General features: G+C 40.3%; 1 long non-coding RNA gene across 1 annotated transcript; it reads right to left on the bottom strand.

Annotated features, from left to right (window-relative positions):
- Nucleotides 1-1,379: 1,379 nt before the first annotated feature.
- Nucleotides 1,380-2,636, bottom strand: LOC120224116. The gene is made up of 2 exons (XR_005526464.1): nt 2,422-2,636; nt 1,380-1,579 (listed from the first exon to the last, which is right to left on the bottom strand). It is a non-coding gene; the product is annotated as an uncharacterized LOC120224116 (long non-coding RNA).
- Between the last annotated feature and the right edge of the window lie 16,994 nt (nt 2,637-19,630).

Below are 19,630 nucleotides of genomic sequence, written 5' to 3' on the forward strand. Positions count from 1 at the left end.
CTGCAACATAGATGAATCTTGAAAACATTATGCTAAGTGAAATTAGCCAGACACAAAAGGACAAATATCATGTAATACCACTTATTTCAGATACCCAGAAAAGGCAAATTCACAGAGATAGAAAGTAGAATTATGGTTGGGGCTGGTGGTGGGGGTGGGGGGGTGAAGGAAGGGAGAATAGGGTGTTCTTGTTTAATGAGTTTAGTTTCTATTTGGGATGACAGAAAAGTTCTGTAAATGGATATTGGTGATACTTCCACAACACTGTGAATGTACTCAGTGCCACTGAATGGTACAACTAAAATGGCTAAAATGGCAGATACGATTTACAAATATGCAGGAGGACTTAATCAGTTGAGAAATGGGAAGAGACAAGGTCAGGATGGAATAAAACAGAATGGAAGATAATGGATCATGGGGCACTTGGGTGGCTCAGTTGGTTAAATATCCGACTTATGATTTTGGCTCAGGTCAGGATCTCACGGTTGTGAAACAAAGGGACAATGTGGCTCTGTGGAAAGCAAACTGAATTTCAGAAGACTTGGGTTCAGGCCCATCTGGAACACTGATTTGCTGTGTTCTCAAGCACAGCCTTTGTCCAAATCTCTGAAATTTTTAAGTACGAACTCTGGTTGCTCCATTGTCCTGGTTTTAGGTTTCGATACGGACTTTCTTTTGGGTCATCTAGGCAAGCAGGTTGCTTGCTTTTAGTGAAAGGGCTTTTCTGAATTTTGGCTAACCTTGTTGGTTATTTCCCTCTGTTTTGTCTCCAGACTCACTCTAATTTTCTTTGCAGTTTTGTGTAAAGATGTCTTCATTAAGACACACCTGCTTGGCTCACTTTGTTTCACACAATGTTTCAGTTCTGTTTCATGGGTAGGGGCAGCCAGCTTCAGTGGAAGAAGCCACTTTGGTCTAGCATCTACTTTAATTTTTTTAATGTTTTATTTATATCTAAGAGAGAGAGGCAGTGTGAGCATGGGAGGGTCAGAGAGAGAGGGAGACACAGAATTTGAAACAGGCTCCAGGCTCTGAGCTAGCTGTCAGCACAGAGCCTGAAGCGTGGCTTGAACCCATGAACGTGAGATCATGACTTGAACCGAAGTTGGACGCTTAAGTGACTGAGCCAATCAGGTGTCCATAGCATTTACTTTAAACTCTGACTTGAACTTGACTTAAAATCTTATGTCAATCAATTGACTTCTAGGGGATTCTGTTTTCTTAAGAATAATGAAGGAAAAGAATAATGCCTGCTTGCTTGCTTGCTTGCTTTCTCGTTTTTTTGTTAACTCAATAGTTTTTTGTGAGGATCAATTATTAGGTGAAATTGACTCTACTTTAGTGGACCCACAACAAAACAAAAACAAACAAACAAAAAATAGTGATTGCATCTCTTTGGTATTTCACTACCAGAGCATATGCTTCAGAGGACAGGGGCTGTTTCTGCACAAGGCAAGGAAGGTGAATAAAAAGTCTTGTGGATTCAGAGTCAGGAAGATGGCCTTTGGTCCTGCTTTGCTACCATTTTGCCTCATGATGCTGGGCAGATCACGCCACCTACGCGGACCCGTTTCCTTATCTGTAAAGTAAGGGGCACTGAATGAGATCGTCTTTTAAGTTTCCTTTTCTCTTTGACAGCTTATGATTTTTGTACTTCTGGCGCTTAGCTCTGTGCCTTGCATATATTAGGAAATTAATCAGTGTTTACTGAGTTGAATTTAGTTAATTGCTATTTATCATTAGTCAAGTGTCATTGACTCATCATGTCATTTGAGTTTCTGGAAAGAAGTTTAGTACTTTTTTATCATTCTTAGGGGAAATGTGGTGGTTCTAAAGATGATGGGTAATAATAGTAGTAATAATCAGTAACAAACATAAGTTGAGTGCTTGTTATTCATTCGAGAATTAAAATTTTTAATTCTTGGCATGAACTTATGAGACAGATATAGACATTAACTCCATTTTACAAGTGAAAAGATGAACATGTTTAAATAACTGGATATGTTCATATACAGGCTCATAACAATTGACCTGAGGAAACAGCTGGTAGATGGTAAACCTAAAAGTTGCAATTTGTTTAGTCTGATTCCAAACAGGGTTGCCACACTCAGCAAATAAAAATACTAGGTGCCAAATTAGATTAGAATTTTAGATAAACTATGAATAATTATTTTACTGTAAGTATGTCCCTTGGGTAATATATTTTTTACCATTAGCTTATAGATTCAGCAGGTAAAATGAGTTCACCTGGAGAAAATTAAATTGAAACAGAACTCATATTTCTTACAGGAAACTTGGAATTCTCTACTGTAGGGCTGACTGGAAATCAGGGTAGAATTTAGTAGTAGGTGGTAAAAGATATAAAATGAAAGGTTTCCATATCAGGAAAATGGCCCCACATGTTGTGAAACTTTCTTTTACCTTGGATCTCTTATGCTGAGTGGCTTTGTGCCTTCATTTCTCTCATGAATGCCTTCTCTGCTTCTTGAGCTTTCTGTTTAAATTAAAAGGTGGGCCAAATGAAATTTTTAAAAAAAATTACACGAAATCTGGAATGATGACACTGAGTATAGGCAAGTGCCCTTGTGGATGGTTTGAGAATGTAGCTTCTGTGAACTTGAGCTGGAATATTTGATGTGTCTGTTGCTATGACAATGGATTCACGTTAGTGGTGATGTAGAAGTTTGATCTGAACATTCACAATGAGGGCTAGTGTTCCAGCCTCTTTGTTACAATTCCAAGTCTCATCAAGTTGGAGACGGTCCACCTTTATCTAAGAAACTGAATCTACAGTAGGAGGCAGTATATTGCGTTGATTAACGCTGGGGCTCTGGAAGAAGTCAGGCCTTGGCTGTGGTCCACTAACCATCACTTTAACTCAATTTCCTCCATTGTGAAATGGGTATAATAATAGTTCCTACTTCATAGGCTTATGAGAAGAGGGTTCAGGAGGGGATTTATGTAAAATATTTAGCACGGTATCTGGCAACAGTTTTCAATAAATGCTTCTGCTGATGTTATTTTTATCATTATCATTAAATCACAGTAGTCTAGTCCAGGGAATCTTGGTGAAGTTTTATAAAGTTACATTTTTGTCACCCAGTTCACCCACCATGTGGAGGAAGAAGAGTTAAAACTGAAAACCAGATTATCTATACCATGGAATACTACATGGCAATGAGAAACAATGAAATCTGGCCATGTGTAGCAACATGGATGGACCTTGAGGGTGTTATGCTGAGCGAAATAAGTCAGGCAGAGAAGGACAAATACCATATGTTTGCACGTATAGGAGGATTAGGAGGAACTTGACGGAGGAACAAGGGGGAGAAGAAGGGCGGAAATGGTGGGGGAAAGGGAGAGAGGCAAACCATGAGAGACTCTTGAATGCTGACAAAAACTGAGGACTGATGGATGTGGGGGGGAGGGGGGGATGGGCATGGAGGAGGGCACTTTGGGGATGAGCACTGAGTGTTATGTAGAAACTAATTTGACAATAAACTATTTGTAAAAAAAAAAAATAAAAAAATAAAAAAATAAAAAAATAAAAATACCTAAAAAAAAAAAAAAAAAACTGAAAACCAGAAACTGGAGTGAGAAAACAAGGGCTCTAGTTGTGGCTTCCCAATCTGGTTGTGGGAATTACGGCAAGTTGTTTGCTAACTTTGAACCTCGTTATCTTTCCTGTGAAATAGCAATGATGACTATTAGTTCACGCCCTGCCGCGCCCTTCACAGTGTTGTGGGGATTAAATGAGATCCTATATGTGAAATACCTTATTTGTCGTGAAGTATTATATACATGTAAAGATTGCCTGTATATAAGCAGCTAGCCATTTTCCATAGGGGCCTCTGCTAACCTGTGCTCCATCATGTTAGCGTTTCTCTCCTCAGTTTCAGGAATTGATCCTTATCTGCCTTCAGACAAGGCTACCCTTTGCCAGGGCCAAACATAGATACCGTAGCTTTACTTTTGCTAATTCTGTGATTTGGCAAGTTCATCCTTTTTCAGGTTTGTAAATGTGGGCAAGCCTCTGTGTGGCTCCATTTCTTTAGCTATAAAATGGGCTGAAAACTACGTATTTCATGAATTTGTTGTAGAAATTGATTAAGACAGCATACTTAAAGGATTTAGCATGACAGAAAATACTTTAAAAGTTAGGTATTAATCACTATGAAAGTTCTTTCTGTACATCTGTTTCTAACAGTGCTATCCTACGACTCCATACAATTTCACATTGGTTTTTCTTGCTTTTTAAGCTGTGGGAATCTATAGCTATCACGTGAGAAGGCCACTAATAAATGCCATTCTTTTCAAAGAACTCTACATCTGCCTTCCATATCCATGCTTCATAAATCAGGAGCTGTTACTCCACTTTTTCACACATAACCATATGCTTTATATCGATTCCTACCTACATATATTAAAACTAAAATCATGTTTTGAGAAAAAAAAACTACTTTTAGCAAGCAACAAGACAAAGAATTGTATACACAGCAGTGTTCTCATATATTAGATTTAAGACATGGCATTATCTTTGCATTTTCATTATTTGATCGCTCTGTCTAAAATTAGGTGCTCTCCACTGGGCTCCCCCCTATACCACTCCCTTGTGATTCTGGATCTGCCAGCATTTTAGAGTACTCAGTTTAATTTGGTTAACTAATGACTCTTGGCTATTAAATCAAAATCCTTTCTGTTTCACACTATTGATAGCGAGCTTTCTAATCCCTGCTCAGTTCCTGACTGACTCTCACTGAGTTCAGTGGGGACAGTGGAAGTTTGACACAGGATGACCCTCACTCCCTTGCTCCATGTGAGAGCAGAATGGAGAGTGCTGGTGTGGGTACAGACTGGGTTTCCTGAGCCTCGTCCTCAGTTTCCAATCTGCTTCTCTTCTGATACAACAGTTCCCATGTGTTCATGATGCCCTAGAAGTAGTTAGGCCTGGCCAGAATACCCAACTAAGGCGGACTGCAGACATCATATGGTGCTTTGAGGTGGGTCACATTTTCAAGTCATTAGTAATCCCAAGTGGCTACAGTTCAATGGCCAATCCCCAAAGAGTAGTTACTTATTCAAGCCCTGTCCCTAAGCAACAGAAAACCCAAGTCAATTTAGTTTTCACAGACTGAATTTTGAGTCCTATTCTTTGAAAACCTGTGAGCATTCCTTCTTGAAAGTTAGCCAGTGAAATCAAGTTTGAAACAATTGATATTATTTATCTTTGCAACATCACCTAAATTGGCCTACTGGAGACAGTTTATCTCCCGGTTCAAAAGTCATTTTTCCAAGGAAAAAGGCCAAGATTATCATGAAGTTAAAATCTACTCCCAGATACTTATGATCAAGACATTAGGATTTTCACACATTTCTGGTGGGAACATAAGATGGTACCCACCTTGAAGGACTCTGGGGAAGTTTCTTACAAAACTGACACACCAGATAATCCACATATTGTACTCCAAGATATTCATACAGAGAAATCAAAATTCATGCCCATCCAGAGATTTGTATACTAATTTATAGCTTCGTTTGCAATAGCCCCAAAATGCAAACAGCCAACGTGGACACTGCAGGTGGATGGATAAACAAATTGTGGCATATCCATAATGTAGACCAGCACCTACTAATAAAGGGGATAAATTACCAGTGCACACAACAACATAAATTTATCTCAAAGGCACTGTGCCAAGTGATGAAATCTGAAAAATAAATAGTATATACTGTATGAGTCCATTGATATGAAATTCTACAACAGTTAAAACTAATACTAGTGGTGACCTGGGGTGAGGCTCACAGTGGGGTCGACTGCAGAAGACCATGAGGGATCTTTGTGGAATAATAAAAAGGTTTTTTATATTGGTTGAGATGTTTACAAAGGTAAATACATGTGTCACAATGCACCAAAATATATTCTTAAATTGGTTGCATTTTGTTGTATGCAAATTATACTTCAATAGAAGTAATTTAAAAATAAAAATTCCATTAAGATACCATAAGCACGGTAGAATGAACTTTCAGTAATAATGATATTACTTCTTTAAAAACTTTTTTAATTTTATTTATTTTGAGAAAGAGAGGGTGAATGGGGAAGGGGCAGAGAGAGGGGGGGAGAGAGAATCCCCAGCAAACTCCATGCTGTCACTACAGAGCCCAATGCAGGGTTTGAACTCACGAACTGTGAGATCATGACCTGAACTGAAATCAAGATCCAGATGCTTAACTGACTGAGCCACCCAGGTGCCCCATGATATTACTTCTATATTCCTTATCAGATTATGAACAGGTTGGGTAAATGGTTGGACACTGAAGTACAAATTCCTGCAGTAGATTTGAACATACTCTAAGAAATAAATATAGAAGATAATTCATATCTTCTCATTGCATTGTGTTCCAGTAACACAGATGCGGAATGTTTTCATTGGCTGCTAAATCCTTAAGGAGTAAGAACACCTTAGCAGTGTCCCAAATCTATCGTTCTCATCCTAGATAAAACATATGTTATTGGTTCACAGAGTTTGTGGTCCACTGCCCAAAGCAAGTCTCATGGAAAAAACATTTAATTTTTTAAATTCTTTTTGTTCTTTGTAGGAACACCAAGTCTCTTTATTATGTATGATTTAAATTATTTATTCTTGGCTAATTCTGGGAAGGGGATCTTGAATGATCGATCAAAGTAAAACTAGACAAAGCAAAGATAGCTATAGTGGATTGTAGTCTCTAAGGGCAGTTTTGGGGGGGTTAGAAGCTCTGGGTTCAAATCACAGGTATGTCATTTAAGAGCTACAGGTCTCAAGGCAAATGACTTGTTTTCTCCAAGTGTCAGTTTATATGCTTGTCAAATGAAGACAAAACACACACAGTATTGAATAAGGGTTAAAAGAAATGATACATATAACGTAGGCAGTATAAATTTTGGCATATGGGGGGAGAGGTACTTTTTTTTACATTTTTTAAATGTTTTATTTATTTTTGAGAGAGAGAGAGAGGGAGAGACAGCATGAGCAGGGGAGAGTCAGAGAGAGAGGGAGACACAGAATCTGAAATAGGCTCCAGGCTCTGAGCTGTCAGCACAGATCCCGACGCGGGGCACAAACCCACTAACTGTGAGATCATGACCTGAGCCGAACTCAGACTCTTAACAGACTGAGCCACCCAGGCGCCCTGAGAGGTACTTTTTTGTATGCTCTAAAGTGTTAGGAGAGGAGAGGGGGCAAGATGGCGGAGAAGTAAGGAGCTCCGTACTTGCACTCACGCCCATACATCACACGGAAAAGAGCTGAAGCCATTGGAAACCTTACAAAACCTGAGAGATTGGGAGAAAAAGGATGCAGAATCCACTGAGAAAGCCTTCTAATGGCTACCTCAAGAAACAAGCCAGAGTACACAAGGTGGAGAGTCCCAAGTATCACTATGAATAGGAAAATAAAATAACCAAGGTCCCAACAAGAGAGACCAAGAGATACCATTAAAGTGTTAGGAGAAAATGAGGGCTTATTAACAAGAAAAAAATATGGATAGGAAAAGCTGATAGAGACAATGAGTTCTTCTGATTACGAACAGACTCATCAGGCTTCGAATATGCCAACAGCACAACATTTTCACACAAATTTTCTCTCTTTAGAGCAGAGATCTATCCTGACTCTCTGAGAAGGCAAGACAGATCAAGAGCAAGGAACTTGGAAGGGCATTTGCCTGATAATTTGCTCACTGACAGACATCTTTTGACAGGGAGATCAAAGGCTAAAAGGAAAATGCTTGCCAAGGCTTTTGATAGAGAATGGTCCAGAAATCCTATAGAGTTTTTAACAACTTTATATATAAGATTTCTGTGTCTGGAGATGGAAATCTTCTCAAGTGTGAGTATATAGTCAAAATTATATTAATTATTGATGGAAATCCCTAATGCCTCGTGAGAAGTTACCTCTAAGTACTTCTGGTTGTGTTTCCTTAAATCATGCCTTATATCAGTTATTTAAATATAATAATGTGATATTAGTTGATGATTCTGGTTAGCTTTTTCATAAGGAATTTCTCCACTAAAAACTGGGTAGGAAAATGCACAGTTTTCCATTTGTTCAATTTACCTCAGCGTGTCAGGGGGTATGGCCATGGAGTCCTAACCCACCTATTACAGTTTAGCCAGGGTGAGTGCACACTAACTACAGGCCAGATATCCTGGAGGGAGTGGGGGCAGGAATTAGCCACCAACTGGGAGCTTGCAGTCTTGTCAAAAGACACCTGAGTGTAAAGGAGAAGAAATATTAACAGAAGGGCAGTTGATTAAGTTACAGTAAAGCCGGTTCAGCTGGTTAGAACAGCAGTCAGAAAACTTCTTCTGAAAAGGGCCAGGCAGTAACTATTTTCAGCTTTGCAGGCCTACTGTCTGTCCTACAACTACTCCATTCTGCTGGTCTTGTATGCAAACAGCCATGGATGCTGTAAACACGTGAACGTGGCTGTGTTCCAATAAACTATATATCTACACTGGCATTTCAATTTCATATTGTTTTCACATGCCATCAAATTCGTTTTTAAATGTTATTCAACTATGGAAAAGTATAAAACCCATTCTTAGCTCACAAGCCCTGTGAAAATAGGGTGTGATTCAACCCATCGGCCATAGATAATCCATCCTTGGGTTGAGTGTTGATCTCCTAAAAGGCAGAGTTGCCCTTAGGATTCAGTTTGCCTTCTCCTGTAGAATATTTTCTGCCATGGTTGATATTTCTCCACCTTTCAAATGTAGACTCCCTAATGGTAAATATTTATTCTTTGTCCTGGGTTTGACACATGACTTGGATTGCCTCATTTTATTCGTATTATAACTCAAGAAGGATGGTACCATTATTAATTCAGATTAATAGACCAGATTAGAAGACGAAGGTTCATCAGTGTTAAGAAAAAGTTGGCTAATATTATACAACCAGGAAGATACAGAACTGGTTTCTCAGTTGGTTGGATGGATGTGGATGGATTATTCAATGTGACCATTAACTTTTTAGGAAGCACAATTCATAGCCCTTAACAGATATGTTACTGGGGTGGTTGAGGACAAAATCTTCATCTCCATTTACAACGAAAGGCCTTTTCTGCCTGATGCTTTTCAGCGAAGCTGAGTAAGTCATTCAGAAAACCCTCTTCTTAACCATAACATCACAGGTAAATTTTCCAGAAGTCTGTCAGCAATTTGGATACCGCAAATCACTTCCCAAAATCACTTGCCTTATAACAATGTGGCTATTGGGAAAGAATTTTCCCCACTCTCCCAGGAAAAAAAATCTATAGAGCTTAATACAGTTTGTACCCAGGCAGCTCTCGCTTAGAGCTAATTTTTCTTCCAGAACTTTAAATTTGCAGTAAGTACATGCAATTTAGCTGGAGTGGCAGAAAGCTTATAAATCAGACCACATCACTCTCTGGCTAAAATCCCTCCAATTGCTGTATTCTATGCTTAAAACAAAATTCAAGCTTCTTACAGTGACCTGCCAGGTCCTACATGACCAAACCTTGACTCACCTGTCTATTCTCATTTATACTCCTCTCTCTGCCTGCTTTGTACTCTCCAGTCACACTGCCCTTTTCCTCTGCACACACTGTGCCCTTTCCACATGCTGTGCCCTATCCCTGGAGTCTTCTCCCTTGTATCTGTGCATAGCTGACTTCTCAGCTTCCAGGGACTTAGTTTATAGATTTTTCTCCTTGGTGCAGCCTTTCCTAAATACTTATGTACTGACACGTCCTGCCTCATCACCCCAGTCTTTCTCTATCTCACTACCATGCTTTATTTTCTTAATAGCATGCGTCACCATGTGAAATAATCTTTCAATCTGTGCATTGTGTACTTGGCTGTCACCATCCATTTAAATGCTATCTCCTAAGAGAGTAGGGCCCTTGTGCGGTTCTCCCTCACCGCCCCCCCCAGCCCTGGGGCCTCGTGCAGATATTCCATAAATGGTTATTAAATGGAGAATGAACAGCTGTTCTGGAAATCCAAAGAACTAAGCCTTATCTTCCTGTGATGATATGGACTAATTTTAGACTTTGTTGACATCTTAGGTGGAGGAGACAGATGAGAAAGTTGTGGAGGTCTTCTTGGTCAACCAATGTCAACTCAGATTTATTCTCCTTTCTTGTCCAAACCTCAAATTCATTATTAGTGTGCCATCAGTTGACAAGCTGAGTTTCCTCAAATATGTCTATGACCAGAAAAATGGACAGTATATTGCACAATTTGCTATTGATTTATAAACCCTCCCAGCAGACATACACATTCTTCTGAATACATAATTACATTGCAGGCAGCACATTTTTCACCTGGGATATGGCACATCTAGATAAAAACTAAGGATGCTCAACTGAGTGCCTTGTCTAAATCTGGGTATGGAGAAGGCATATAAAATTAGCATTCCATTAAAAAATAAGCAAAATGTGGGGATATGGCTCTAAAGAGGCTCTTGCCTCATCTGATGTATGAAAATAGCAGAAGCCATTGGAGCATGAAGGTATGTTTCAAAGCTATTGAGGTCTTAGGCTTCCGTTAACTTTTCAGAGGCAACACAGACACAAACTATTTGTTTATTGAAAGCACATAAGGATCCATAGAAGTGTTTTTTAAGTCAGACAGTCCTGGGCTCATGTTTAATAGCTGCAAAACTTAGATCAAATCCCTTGAGCTCTCTGAGAGCCAGTTTTCTCAACTGCATAAAAGGGGAGAGCAATAATATTTATCTCATAGGATTAGAGATAACATACAGAAAGTATAGGATCAGCACATAATACACGTTCAGTAATATTAAGTACCAATAACTTTGTAGTTGGTGCACCCTCAAAATCACTAAAGTCATCTACTCTACTAAGACCCTTGGAATTTACTGAGTGATAGGTGTGAGAGGAGGGTCTTCTTATTCATTATAAGTCTCTTTCAACCATACCTGGACTTATGTTAATGAGGTAACTGGTGGCTAGAAGCCCTTTGATAGCTTTAAGGTGGGGACTCCTTGCCAGAAGAATCAATCATGTGATTAGAAGATTGGAACTTTCAGTCCCAACCCAGACCTCCAGGGTTAGGAGAAACGCTAGGGATTGAGTTAACCACCAGCGGTCAGTGATTTAATCAATAATGCCTATGTGATGGTACTTGTATTAAAAGCCTAGAAGGGGTGACTGGATGGCTCAGTTGGTTAAGTGTCTGACTTCAGCCCTGGCCATGATCTCACAGTTTGTGAGTTCGAGCTGCTCACAGCTCAGAGCCTGGAGACTGTTTCAGATTCTGTGTCTCCCTCTGGCTCTACCCGTCCCCTACTTGTAATCTCTTTCTCTCAGAAATAAATAAACATTAAAATAATATAATAATAATAATAAATAAAACCCTAGACAAAGGTTCAGAGAACTTCTAAATGGTGACTGCATCCACATCCCAGGTGGGTGGTGTGGTTCAAACTTCATGGGTACAGAAACTCTCATGTTCAGGACCCTTCTAGACCTCATTCTTATGTTCTTATCTGGCTGTCCATTTATATCTTTTACAGTATCCTTTATAATAAATGATAATGGTAGGTAAACTATTCTCTGAGTTTTCTGAGCTGTTACAGCAAATTATCAAACCTGAGGCAGGGGTCATAGGATCCCCCAGTTTGGAGTCAAGTCAGACAAAAGTGGGGATAGCCTGGGAACTCACTGCTTGCGACTGGTGTCTAAAGTAGGAACAGTCTTGTGGGCCTGTGCCTTTAACCTGTGGAGTCGGTGCTAGCTCTGTGTAGTTACTGCCAAAATTGGAGAATTGTTTGATATGGAAAACCCACGCATTTGGTGCCCGAAGTCTTGTGAGTAGAAGCAGATTGTAGTAACTACTTATGTGAATAAGGGCAAGTTGATTACAATGGATTACACTGCAAACGTTCTCCATAGTGAAAGAGGGGCCCAGCTAGCACAACAGGACTGGGAAGAAGCTCTAGGCAGGCAAAGACAAGCGGTGCCACAGCAGATTCCGTGGCATCAATGTTCCAAAGTATTGTTAGCACCGTTTTGCAGATGAGGAAACAGGCTTGAAGTGGTTAAAAGGTCTTTCCCAAGATGATAGAGTTAAGAGGTAATAAAACCAGGAATGCACTTAAGTTTCTCTGTCTCCAGAACACGTGCTCATCCTCACCATGTCCGGTTGTGGCTATGGCACCTGGTGGTTATTTCTCAGGGCCTTGGTATCCTGTTTTTCTTAATTTTTTTTTTAGAAACTCCAAGGAGTTTCCATCACGTAGTAAATTTTTGTCATACTTTTGCTTTCCTCTCAGAACTATCTCCCTCTGTTTGAGGACTTTGCCAAACACAGGGCTCAGCCCTGACTGGAGAGGCTGAAGACGCCAGAAAGTTAATTTTCTGGCTCCAGCGAGGGTACTGGCACATGAGCTAAGTGCTAATGTATACTCCCCCAGACTGCGAATAAGAGCTAGTGGCCTGAAGCTCCTCGCTGGTGATGGGGCTGGTTGGAACGAGGTTGTGTTCTCAGGGAGAGCCCTTGTGAGCACTGGACTCACTCTCCAGTGACTGGCCTGATCGTGACAGCAAGTGGGGTATTCACACATCTGCTGTGTGAATTTGGGTGTTCCTTCTGACCAGTTAGCTGCGGAGTCTGTTGTCCAGCCTTCCTGGTGCCACCCAACTTCCTTCTAATGAATAACTTTCTGCTTAAATGAACCAGACTTAGTTTCTGGCAACTCAGAGCCTTCTCTGATATACATACATCCAGAGAGAATGGTTTGTCTTCTTAGTATCTCCTCTGGTGCCAAAGGACTAGAAGCTTTCTGAATACAGTTAATTATTTATATTGTCTTAATAGCTCTTCCTGCCTCTCTTTTTTCCTCTTCCGCGCCCCTCCCCCCAACATTTTCTAGAGACCTTGCTATGCTGGGATAAGAAATTGTGTGCCTTTAGAAACACTGCAGCCTCCCTTTCATTTGGTCTAGCCTCCTCCAGCTCTTGTGAGATCACCTGCTTTGTTTAATTCCCTCCCTGGCTTCCCTCTCCTCTGGGAGCACCTATTTTCTTCCATACTCCCAACCCTTTCATTCTAGGTTAAAGTGTCTTTAAAAAAAACGGTAATTAGAAATAACTTTGAATCTGACTTCCCCAAGTTCAAGTACAAACCCATAGGCACAGACCTGGCCTTGAACACCTGCAGGAACTCAACCCCAGCCTCACTATAAGGAAAGTGACTTGGATCAGCGGCTGTCCTCCCTGGAGAATGAAAATGGATGCTCTTTTAAGATAGAGGCTTGCTCCCAATAAATATGGACGCTCTGGGGCCAAAGCCTCTGAGAGAAGCTTGCAGGTGCCCTGACCAACTTTGTAATGGACTTGACCTGAAATGGTGTGTTTATTTGCTGTTTCCTGAAATAAGCACTGCTCAGCTTCAGGGAGTTGCTTCAGGTGATGTAAGTCAGCCAGAGAAGGCAGGGCAGAGCTGTTTTTAAGTGAGATTTCAGGGTGCATTTGTACTTCACCCTTACCATCAAGTATATCCCCCTAAGCTTGGATGCTCTGAAAGTCAGGCTTAATTGGGGCTCTTTAACATAATTTAATGCTTTTTTTTAAAGAAGAAAGATAAAAATTTGTCCAGAAGGGAATATTGAGCCCAAGGTATTTAAAGAAATTATTCTTTGAGGATACAGATCACTATCTCAGCCTCCACAATTCATTTAATAAAATGAGATTAGCATTTCAATATAATACTTGTTTTTTTTTCTTCCCATTTCACTTCTTCTCTGTTTTTTAAGAACAAAAAGGGGTGAGGGAGATGTAGCAAATAGAAAACGGAAGCAGTAATCTCATGCTAGTGAATGATGGAAGTAGTCTCTGGTTCTTGCTCCAGAGGCCTGCAAACACCACCCCTGCCCTTGCTACCCAGACAAGTAGCTTTCTCATTTCTGCTATTAGCAGTGGAATCAAAGATTCTCCAGTTGTACAAGCATCAGAAGGACACAGGTTTGCAAGTCAGACATCTGGAATGCAGACTTTTTACCAGAGACACTGAGCACTTACTTAGACCAAGCTCAACATTAGGTACCATGGAAATGGGAAAAAGTCTTACCTCTAACTGGAAGCAGCTCCCAGTTAAAAAGACAGAGAGAGACTAGATTGGGCTTAATTTCACAATAAGTTTAATAACTCCCACTTACTGAGCACTTGTCTTATGCAGTGACTGTGCTAGATTGTTTCTACATCATTTCATTTAATACTGTCCAAAGCCCTATAAAACAGGGTGCTCTTATTGCCATTATAGCTAAGGAAACTGAGGCTCCAGGCAGACAGGCACCTTCTCCCAGGTCATAGAGCTGCTAGTATATACAGAATCTTGAGCTCTAATTCAGGTGGATCTAAGAGCAAAATCTGTGTTCTCTCTATTAAACTCCCATTGGATACATGGAACCAGATTCGGGTCTTTAGATTAGTAACAGATGGATGCTGCCTTCTGGGTGTTTATATACTAATAGAGAGGAGTAAGGCAAGAATGCAAAATGCAATAACATGGAGTAAAACTTTGTGTCATATGATTGTGCAAAGGGATGAGGTATGAATCCTCAAAGGAAGGAAATATGACATCTGAGAAAATGATCCTGGAATTGTGTCAAATGGTGAGGGGGGTTCTTCAGCCAGAGCTAGGGGTTTGACAACCCCCAACAGCTCAGATTTCCACCTAGAAATGGTTTTAAAGCAAGCCAGATTATAAAATGTTCACCACTCTTCCTCCCTGCTTGTCAGGGTCATAGTGACATTGCACATGATGCTGATGAAAAGCAGGAGCCTGGAGAAGCAGATTGGTAGGATCTCCCACAGCAGTGCCTGCTCCATTTCTGTGCAGGCTGAGGCCATGTCAGCAAGTAGGCCATTCAAAGAAAACACAGAAAGACATTTTTTTGTCTTTTTTCTCTGAAGTATGACTCCCACAGCATCACTTTGGACAAATGTTCTCATAGGGAACCACTATGTCCTTTAGCAGACACGGGTGTTGCCCCATCTAGCAAGCCCATTCCTGCTGAAGAAGCTATCCGATCTCTGATAGGAGTGTAGGACATTCTCAGGCATGACAAGAAGGTTGCCTTCAGGTTCCTGTGCTCTGCCTCCAAATAGGCTGTTGGTGATTCTTTTCCATTCTGAAAGTCACAGCAATTGTAAACTTTGCATAACATTCCATTCATAGAACGTAAGAAGTCAGAGGTTTGGCCCTGTAATTGTCTAGGTTTCTTGCCAGTCTTTTTTTTTTCTTAAATTTTATTTATTTATTTTGAGAGAAAGAGACAGTGCAAGTGGGGGAGGGGCAAAGAGAGAGGGAGACAATCCCGAGCTGGCTACATGCTGTCAGCATAGAGACCAACATGGGGCTTGAACTCACAAACCATGAGATCATGACCTAACCTGAACCAAGCATCATGCACTTAACTGACTGAGCCACTTAGGCACCCCTATCCACTCTTACCCCAACCAGTGTGGGTTTGTTGAAAAATAAAAGTAATATTCATAATTCCATTATCATTTACACATGTAGATATTCATTGCTCTTATATAATTGTAATTAGTAAAATAGGAATTTCCTCTGCATCAGTAGGATTGGGCACAGCATGGATATGGACGGCCAGCCTCTCCTTTGCTCTTACCACCTGCTGCAGAATCAAGAGTGGGTGTCATATTTGGGCACAGGATGCAAGTGTCAAAATAGAATTCAGAGGCTGGAGCTTGGATGGTGAGCTGACATGATGTAGGATCCCTGACATGAGTGAGCCCAACAGTTTCTTGGTTTGAGTCAGATCTACGATTTCTTCAGAATGATCTCTAGAAAATTATTCTTTGATCAGTCTAAACATGCTATACACTCGCTTTGCTAGTACCAAGGAAGAAGGGTGTGCTTTTTAAGCAGCAGGGGAAAAAACTTGAGTTGGTTGCTGCCATCTGCTATCTGGATCAATGTCGCAAGATTTTGAAGGAGGAAAAGAGGTAAGGTTACCAAAAAACTAGAGGATTGAACCAGGGAAATGCCACCCTGCATTCTATCTTTTGCTGAGACTTATCCTAGTAATGTGGTAGATGGACAGCCAGAGCCGCTTCCCTAGACACAAAGACAGGGAAGATGTCCCAACCCAGTTCTGGCACTTCACATGGTAATTCCATACTCATGAGTAAATATGTGGCACAGTAAGTGTTTAAAACAGTCCATGAGGACTACCAGAGGCCCTTTTTCATCTAGCAAAGTGAACAAGTCATTCATTACTTCTAAAGCAAATTTCCCCAGAGTTATGTAGGTTACCTTGTACTTGGATGAAGACATATACTCAGAACCTTGCTCAGAAAAAATCCCTCTGCACCCAACAGTAAATTGAATGAATGAATGAATGAATGAATGAGTGAATGAGTGAATGAATGCCTTTCATATCCCCATTTCCTACTCACTCTTCATCCTTAGAAGGTTCTTCAGAATATAAGATCCTGACTGTATTGGCTGGTGGACTCTTTCAACCAATCAGCCACCAAGCATAATAGCAGCCAGTCAATTAATTAAGGGACAAACCAAGCACAGATTCATCAAAGCCACTATTTTGCTTCCTAATTAGTACCCATAATCACTTTGCTGGGGTTTTTTTCTTCCAAATTCATCAAGGTCTGATTTAATTGTCACAAAAACCTGAATAGAAAATTAAAATTGTTAGGCGTTCCAGGCATTCTGGCTGAAAGTAGGAATGATGAGGCTCGCCTTCCTACATGGGACATGATGATCAAAATTTCTGATTATTTTAGATCCTTTTTTGTGTGTCAATTCCTATCGTCTAGATTTATAAGTCATAAACTTGGAGGGAGAGTTGTGGGGGAGCCACTCATTTTCCTTTCTATGAGTACATGAATCAGACATTCCCCAATTTCCACTGGAGCATGATGGGTAGCAACTGTGGGCATTGCTAGCCTAGGTTTCCAAAGAGCACTTCTTTTGTGAGGGCTTCTTGATAAAACGCAGCTGCCCCTAACTGAACAGCTCTGTTCGACTCTAATGATGAGTGTATAAATTGATCATTTGACATGATGAATAGAAAATTATAGATGAATGCCTTTGGTTCTTTTTGTCTCCCAGAAAAGAAAAAATGGAAAATTTAGAAAGACATGGTTTCTGTTTCTAAACATTCTCTTAGATTCATTCACCCTTCTCCATCACTGCTTTTAGGTACCATGACCTCCCTTACCAGGTGAAGTACAAGAACTTCTTACATCCTTTCTCTGCTCCCATTCCTACTGCTTTTCTGTCCCCCAATCCATTCTTCATTCTGAAGCCAAGGTGACTCTTTACAATCTAAATACCATCATGTCACTTTTGTGCTGAAATGCCTTTTGTGCATCCATGTGGCATTTAGAACAAAAGCTCAAGCCCTTATGGCCTAAAATGCCCTGATATGTACCTTGTGACTTCTCTGACCCCACACTACTCTTCTGACTTCCTTCCTTTCCTTACTAAAAAGTGTACAGATGTATGTACAAATACACATACATGCACACACAGCTTTCATCCATGGGCAGTGGTAGAGGGAGGGGATAGATAGGGGAAAAAAGTCTTTCAAAAATGTATTTCTTCTGTCTCTTAAGATCTTCCTTACACTGTTTCCCCTAAAAACCTAGGTGCACAGAATTAGAATAATCATAATTCTCATATCAAAAAATACTCTATGCTGGTACTAGTTAGGAAATTAGAATACCTATAATAACATATTTACCCATGAGATTCTCCACTATTCTGATCTCCTTCCCTCCATCCAAAGGAAACCATCAGAATCCTGAGTTGATCTTTCCTTTCTGTCACTCTGTCTCTCTGCCTCTCCTCCTTCATCCCTTCTTCTTCCTTCCTTTCTGTCATATTGGTGTATTATTTTTTTTAATGGTTATTTATTTTTGAGACAGACAGAACATGAGCAGGGGAGGGAGAGAATGAGAGAGAGAGAGAGAGAGAGAGAGAGAGAGAGAATGTAAAGCAACCTCTAGGCTGTGAGCTGTCTTCACAGAGTTCGATGCAGTGCTTAAACTCACAAACGATGAGATCATGACCCGAGCCAAAGTCGGATGCTTAACCAACTGAGCCACCCAGGCACCCCATACTGGTGTATTCTTAAAATGTATATTATTTAATTGTAGTTTACTTTCTTTCTAAAAATGCTATCATGATGTATATAATTTATAATCTTTTTTACTTTTTTCATTCAACACTATATTGTTTTTAAAAAATTTTTAATGTTTTTATTTCTTTCTTTAAAATTTTTTTTAATGTTTAATTTATTTCTGACAGAGAGAGAGAGAGGGAGGCAGTGTGAGCAGGGGAGGGTCAGAGAGAGAGGGAGACACAGAATCATAAGCAGCCTCCAGGCTCTGAGCTAACTGTCAGCATAGAGCCCAACGTGGGGCTCAAACCCACAAACCGTGAGATCATGACCTGAGCCGAAGTCAGACACTTAACCGACTGAGCCACCCAGGTGCCCCAATACTATATTGTTTTTTAAATTTTTTTTAATGTTTATTCATTTTTGAGAGAGAGGGAGAGAGAGAGAGAAAGAGCAAGTAGGGGAGGGGCAGAGAGAGAGGGAGACACAGAATCCAAAGCACGCTCTAGGCTCTGAGTTGTCAGCACAGAGCCCAATGCAGGGCTTGAATCCACAAACTATGAGATCATGACCTGAGCCAAAGTCAGATGCTTCATCAACAGGGCTACCCAGGCACTCCAATGCTATATTGTTAAGCTTCACCCATCTGGTTGTAAATACCTATATTGCACTCACTTTAACTGCCGTGTTCTGTTGAATGAATTTGTTTATTCTCCTTTCAGTGGGCATTTGGACTACTTCCAAGATTTTGTTATTACATGATTAGAGCCACTGTAAGCATTCTCATCCAGGCTTCCTATTGTGCAAGACCTTCTCTTTGGTATATGTCCTAGGAGAGGAATAGTGCTGAGTTATAGGTATGTGAATGTTGACTTTATACTATGTAATGACTGTTATTCAAAGTTACACCATTAATTCATACTCCACAGCAATGTATGAAAGATCTCTGGTCCCACTCTCCATTGGCACACATTAACAAGTTCAACATATCTTTGATTGGTGCTATTGCAATAGTATAAAGTTTGTGTTTTATTATGATCTTCATTTATATTTCCTGATCACCAAAAAGGGTGTATTCTTTCTATTTGTCCCTATGTTAAGTCCTATTCAAGCTTCAGGTTCAACTTAAATGTACTTTTTAAAAAATGTTGTATTTATTTCTGAGAAAGAGAGAGAGAAGCATGAGCAGGAGAGGGTCAGAGAGAGAGGGAGACACAGAATCCGAAGCAGGCTCCAGGCTCTGAGCTAGCTGTCAGCACAGAGCCTGACACGGGGCTAGAACCCACAAACTGCGAGATCATGACCTGAGCCAAAGTCAGACACTTAACTGACTGAGCCACGCAGGTGCCCCTAAATGTACTTCTTCACATTGGTCTTTTTAAACTTTTCTCTCCCTGACTCAAGTCAGTTCTCTAAACTTTCTGTACTCTTGGCATCTACGGGCAATTTTGTTTTATTTATTTATTTTTAATTTTTTTAAAAATTTATTTCTAGGAGAGAGA

This window comes from Hyaena hyaena, unplaced genomic scaffold, assembly GCF_003009895.1.
Source record: "Hyaena hyaena isolate Hyena2069 unplaced genomic scaffold, ASM300989v1 scaffold_1106, whole genome shotgun sequence".
In the NCBI taxonomy this organism is placed as follows: Eukaryota; Metazoa; Chordata; class Mammalia; order Carnivora; family Hyaenidae; genus Hyaena; species Hyaena hyaena.